Here is a 7162-nt window from a genome sequence, read left to right on the forward strand (position 1 = left end):
CCTTTTAGCAGCCCTGCATCTACACTGCAAAATCTTTGATCAAGCTCGCCAACCATCCGATCCACACAAGGGAAAAGTAACTCTCTTTTCAATGTGTCTGAGTTGTTCAATTCAGTGCGTGAACCCACAGTTGCCTCCAGGACAAAATCCTCCATTTTCCTCTGTTTGTGCCTTGTCTTGGCACCTGGTTCAGGGATACTGTGGGTGTTACACAGGGCCTTGGTTTTCTCATACAGCTCTGTAGCAAATGCATCTGAGTGTTTTCCCTTAATTGTGTCACACACAGCTTGTTTGCAGATAAACGCTTCTGCCAGGTCTAAAGTCTCTTTCTGCAGGAATTTGTGGAGTCCTTCGGTTACAGACAGAATCGACTAAAACATCAGTAGTGCATAGACTGCTGAGAACTTGTAGAGCTTTGCTCTGAGACCAACAGCTATGGGGGATCCAATTGCAGATAGGCACTCCAAAATGGCAGGCAATGTCTCAAGAACTGCACTGATTGATCGCAACTGACATGCCCAGCGAGTGTTTGAAAGTTGCACAAGCTCAGTTTTTGTCAATCCAAGCTTTGCCTGAGTCTCCATGAACTTATGATGATTGACTAGGGAGGTGCTGAAGAAAGAATACACACACTCCAACAAGCTGAAAAGCTCCACAGCCTCTGGGACAGCCTTGCAAGTATTGCACAAAACCAGGTTGAGTTGATGAGCATAACAATGCACATAGATAGCCTCAGGATGGAGCCTTCTAAAATGTGCTTGTATACCTCCAATCATGTCATTCTGGGATGTTGGTGAGATATACTGTGCATTTGATGGGGGATTATGTTTTTGAAGAAAAGCATCAAACTCCTTCAAAAGCTCCATGCACGCAAGAAAATTCCCTCTGTTTGGGCTGTCTTCACCTTCATCATGGCCACGAAAAGGGAGTCCCTGTCTCCCTAACATAGAGGTGACTGCAACAATTCGTCTGAGATACTCTCTTCTTTCGACTATCTCACTCACATTTGCAGTTGCTATCACCTGTGCAACGTTTCCCTGTTTGCTAGTTCCCTGGTAGCTTTTCCATGTAACAACACTGTCCTTATGTGTTTGTGCCATCTCATGCTTGCCAAAGATGACTAAAGCTTTCTTCCAGTTCTTGCAACCGCTACTGACCAAACTATCATGTTTGATGTTTTTGCCAAACACTCTACATGGGAAGCAGAAAGCTGCATTCTGGTTGACTGAATATTCTAACCAGTTGTGCTTTTCAAACCAGCTGTGGTTAAATGCCCGCTTCTGTGTACCAAAAGTATCAGCTGGATAGCTCTTCAGCTTCACCTGTCTGGGCCTTGTGTCTTTGTCACCTAAATCAAACCCTGTAGTAGAATGAGTTGCTGCAGCTGCTTCATCATTTTCCCTCTCTTGGCCTGTTTGCTCTCCTCTCTCTGTAATAACTTGATCTTCCTCTGCCTCTCGATCCATTTGCTGCAGCTCCTCTGTCTCTCCTTGCTCTCTCTGACTTGAACTTGCCTGTTGACCTTTTTCTCCCTCAGCCTCCCCTTCTGCCTCACCCTTCAAGATACATTAAAACATACTGAATTGTAATGTAAATTGCTAATATCATGACTTCTGTTGCTTCCAAATATTTTGAAGTTACAAACATTATATTTTGAGCACGCATGTGACTAAAATGGTTGCAATTTAAAGCCCTGAAAAATATTACTAAATTACTTGAATTGAAGTAATATTAAAATAGAACTCTCAAAAATATGTGAGTCAGGCTAATTTGACTTATATATATATATATATATATATCTCTTTGCTCTCTCCACTTTCTAACCTTGACTCTCCTAAATAAAAGCTCAAGTTAAACAGGTCTTATATGTTGTACCGTGACTGAAATGTTTCATATTTCATATCCATATTGAGTCCCATAAAATTCTAATCAGACTGTCTGCATCACAAATGACTCCATCCTTTGACTCACCTCTCCAGCAGACGTCTCTCCCCTCTGCCTCTCTGTGCTCCTCTGCCCTGACTCCTACAGGTTAATGGGGATGGAGTGATTATTATTATTTCCACTGATGATAACCATACCACAGCTCGATTTTTCAGAGCTAAAACGAGTGACAGAAATTAACATTATGCTAAGAATTTAACTTAGTGCGCTAGCCAGGTTTTTATTTATCAAAATGGGGAGCACCTGGTTCATTATTTACATGGGACTCCGCTGTTAGCTGGAGCTAACTAATTGTTACTACCAGCCAGTGATGAAGACTTGCTTTCTTGAAAAACTTGCGTATATCCATGATTTCTTGCCGTTTGCCACATGTACGCTAGTGTAACCACAGGTGTATACGAGCGGAGTGTAAAGTAGCAGTGAAAACGAGGACTGGATTTTCAGTCATGTGGATGTCCCCTGTGAACAACTGGAACGGATTGGATAACGAAGCACTGACGCTACCTTAACAATGTAAAGCGAAAAGGACCAACCGAGTTATGATCATATTTGTGTGAATAGCGACAGGTTTATATTATTATTTCTTTAGACTCATATTCCTGCATCTTTATATTGAATTTGTCTGCAAGTTCTGTAAAAAAACAAAAATCGAATAAGTTAAAAAAAAAAAAAAAAAAACCCCGCCAAATTATTTAGGGGGGCTTAAGAATATTTTAGGGAGGCTTCAGCACCCCTAAAATAGGCCTAACGACGCCACTGGTACCATCTGTGCAGTCTGCAATTTTGTTGAAGAAAGATGTTGAATCTATTTAATATTTCTTGAAAAATAATTGATTTCTGTGCATTTTTTTTCACACTGCATCAAATTAAGGTTGATTACGTCGATTAAGCATCATGAGGTGGCGCGTGAGGGGTGGTTCCCTATTTTTTATTTATTTATTTTTGTTGTTGCTGGGAGTTGGAACCCTATTAGTTAGGTTGCTTAATATTTCTGCTAAGTACTCTTTAAAATACCAGAATAGGGAGGATGGTGCAGGTTTAAGTTTATTAGATTGATCAGTATTGCTGAACTATGAAATATTTTTTTTGCATACAGGTATAACAGAATAGCTTTAGTGTAGTTGTTGTTTTAAACTTGAGTATGAACTTATACAAAATGCAGCAAGATATTTAAAAAACAGTTGTGTTGATTAAAAAACACTATATCGGATTCATATCGGTATCGGCAGATATCCAAATTTATGATATCGGTATCGGTATCGGACATAAAAAAGTGGTATCGTGCCATCTCTAATATTGTTGTGATAAATATACTCCTAGCAATATAAAAATTGTGGGTAATATAAAATTTAGACACATTTTCACATTCCGTTTGACCTTGATCTTAATTCGATTTTTACCAAAATGAAATACGTATGTTTGTAGGACTGCAGTCTTCTGGACAAAGATCTCCGATGTTGTCCTTGGAGCCTCTCGCCTAATTTGGTGGTTACTGCATTGAGCACTTTGTTTAGTTGTTCGTCGTCAGTCTGGATGCTGGGCATCAAAGATTCAAGAGATCCCTCATCCTCCAGGGTTACTTGCATAGTAGCATTCCAACAGCCCCCAGCTCTGTTTCCTACCCACTTATGCCCTCTAGTTCCAGTAGCCCTCTTCTCAACTGCGCTAGCTTGCCCTGCACTCTTCCTTCTGACGATGCTGTCTGTGTTGAGCGCTCAGTGGATCTGCGCTCGCCAGTGCAGCCTAGGCGGAGTAGTCGAACGCAGATTCACTGAGCGCTCAACACAGACAGCATCATCAGAAGGAAAGTTGATAAAATAAATTACAAATTTTGTATTGTTCGATACATATGCGTACCGAACCGAAAGCACTGTATCGAACGGTTCAATATCGATACGAGTATCGTTGCACCCCTAATATAAATATATATATATATATATACACACACACAAACTGAAACAACTTTTAGGTAACCACATATAAAGTCAGACATGTAGGTATTTACATCCTGTATTCACACAAACAAACATGTAGATTGCCTTCACAAGTTTACTAAAGTAGTAATAAATCATTTCCTGCATGTTTAATCTCACAGATGACAAACCATATATAACTCAGAAAGCATTTGTTCATGTTCCGGTGTGTGTGTGTGTGTGTGTGTGTGTGTGTGTGTGTGTGTGTGTGTGTGTGTGTGTGTGTACACTGGGTAAAGGATATGTGTGAGCTGTGGCATAGAGCCTTGGGGGTACAATTTCAAATCACAGCCTTAAGGTGGCCTCTTCACTTATCAAGTTAAAGAAGCCAGTTACTGTGGTGCACCAGGTGAGCCAGTGTGAATAGAAGATATGATTTATTGGTTGCAGTAAATATTGGGCCTGAATGTGGAATAGATGGTTAAGATGGGATTGCTGATGGGATTGCTTTTATTTACTAGTGAGAGTCACTGCTTAGATGTTTTTAATGGCAAACAGAAGTTTACAAATATTTTCTTTTCTATTTTTATGTATTTGTAAAGTACTTTTTAATTTTCACCAAGATTTCTTTTGTTTTAATTTATTAATTTGCAAAATCTCATATAAACACGATGATTAATATGTCAGCCCTGTGGCAGACTGGCGACCTGTCCAGGGTGTACCTTCCCTCTGGTCCTGTGACAGCTGGGCTCCAGCCCTCCCACAACCCTGAACTGGATATGTGGTTAAGAAAATGAAAAGAAAGACATCTGGATAATTAGCATTTATATGTGCACCAGTTTATTAAAAAAGTAAATACCTCTTCATTAAGACATACAAATACTAAACCTTATCAACTTTTATATGATAGATATGCAGTATGATGGATAATTAAACTACCCAGAAACAATGGTTCTGAGAATATATATTCTTCTTGTTTTTATATATTCTGCAAACCTGGGATCCCACTGGCTAGTTTGTGTAGCCTTAGGGCATCCGTTATAGCCAGTGGACATCAAGCTCAGATTTCTTGTCCTGTCTGCTACATTGTTATCAGAAATATTCAGTGTTTATCTAATGCTTTTCAGCAATTGCCACCCCTCTTTTGGTATATCATGCACCATTTACCTATATGCAACCAAAGCCTGCTGCAACCTGATTGGTCAATAGCACTCGGACTACAAATTTAAATCAGATGCAAAGAATCTTGTCCATTGCCTACAAATTTATTAATTTACATGCCAAATGTGTTTACAGAGATTTTTCTTCTATACTAACGTCTGCAGTCAAAGTAGCAAATGGATGATTTGTGGTTAATGCTGGGTTTTGGCAAGAATATATTTTGCATGCAAGCATAGGAGCAGATCTGAAGTCAGTTTCATGTCTAAATTAGAGCACTCTGTAGCAACACATTGTAAATGAGTCTTAATGAGTTTCCCAGCCTTTATTTTCTGCACTGTTAGACAGCCCTATGGCAGCAGTGAGATGTCTGCCACTCCTGCTGGGGCTAATATCCTTTAGCCATCATGATGACACTGCCACCAGTCATTCACATACACACAGGTAATTGCATGCTCCAGGCATATACTTTATATATATTTGTGTGTAAGCGTGTATATCTGAGACAGCTTGCTGTGCTCACTATAAGATACTGCTGGAAAGCAAATCTAACAAAATGAAAAAGTTCAGTCTAAGTATGCAATACTGTATGTGTGTTTTTCACAATATCTGTAGATACTATTTACAACCCCTCTGCAAGTCTTCTTTTGGATACACATTTGTATCATTTTTCAACAAGACAAATGTCGTTTATAATGGATTTCAAAAGCATTACAGCCACAGGAAAACCCAGTAAAAATACATGTCTTTAGTGTAGAGTAGAAGATCCTTTTTTTGGCGTGTAGTATGTCAGCATATGCGTGTGCGTGTGTGAATGCAGCAGTGATCATCTCGTGACTCATCTGAATGCTAAATCTCTCTATGAGATTTTCATGCACAATGTCTCGGATCCTCGTGTATGCAGCTAAACTCAAAAACAAAAATCATGCTTATTTTTGCATTTTTATTAAACTGCTGGCAGCATCTGCCATGAAGACTTACAGATCTGGTAACTGAATATGTGGGACAGCATACATTAATCATAATGATATTGAGTTGAGTGACAGATAGTCATATCAGCATTTACATAAACAAGTGGAACAGGGTATGAATCCAAATGATGTACCATGAAGTATGGATGAGGTCAGACAAGAATTTACCACAATTGCTGAAGAGCATAGAGTAACTGACAATCAATCTGACATCGCTGAGCGTGTGTCTGAGGATGATTGTCTGTTGATGTTTTTTTTTTTTTTTTATGTTTTGTGAATGTAAAAAGAGGGTGCTTTACCATTTGAAGATTTAGCATGTCTATATTTAAAGGGAAATAACTAATCCTTGTGCGAATGCTATTGTAAAATGTTCAAGGAACGGGAGCCAGTCTAATAAGACTGCTAAGGATGTGATGAATACAACAACTATAGGCGCTCTAATCTAAGGGTGTTGCATCACCTCATACAGCTAATCTTCTTATGGTAAAAAAGGAAGCAACAAAGATGCTGCTTAGCTGGGCAAAGAGAAAACACATGTTTGAAGAAATCAGACTCAGTGAATCAGAGTTTTTTTCCCCTTTATCCGTGTGTCTGTTTTTTCACCCTTATGTCAGTCCATCTGGCCTTTTCTAACATATCCACATGCTAGTTCTTCCAAAGCTGCATGGCACTTTCAGTTTGTCCTTCAGTTGGTTCAGAGTGAAATATTTCATCACTGGTTGGATTACCACGAAGAGGTTAATAATCAGCATCCTCACAAAAACAAGGAACCCTCCAAAATAAGAAAAACTAATAATAAATGAATAGCATTTCGTGCTATGAAATGTAATGCCAGGGGAAGTTGCAGGGGGAAGCTATTAAGGAATCTGATTGCTTGTGGATAAAAACTGTTTGATATTCTGGAGGTCCTTGCTTTAATGGATCTAAACCCTTTCCCTGATGGGAAATGATGTTGGAACAGGTGATGGGCAGGGTGAGAAGAGTCGATGAGGATACGTAGTGATTGCTGCAAACAGCGGGCAGTGGAAAAGGTTGTAATATCGGGCACCTCTGTCCTGATGATATTTCCAGCAGTTTTAATAACCCTCTGGAAGACTTCATGTTTTGCCTTTGTACAGGTGAACACCCAGGCAGTCAGACAGTATGTCAGCACACTTTCTATTACACATTGATTCA

Source organism: Rhamphochromis sp. 'chilingali' (assembly GCF_963969265.1).
Source record: "Rhamphochromis sp. 'chilingali' genome assembly, chromosome: 2".
Classification (NCBI taxonomy): domain Eukaryota; kingdom Metazoa; phylum Chordata; class Actinopteri; order Cichliformes; family Cichlidae; genus Rhamphochromis; species Rhamphochromis sp. 'chilingali'.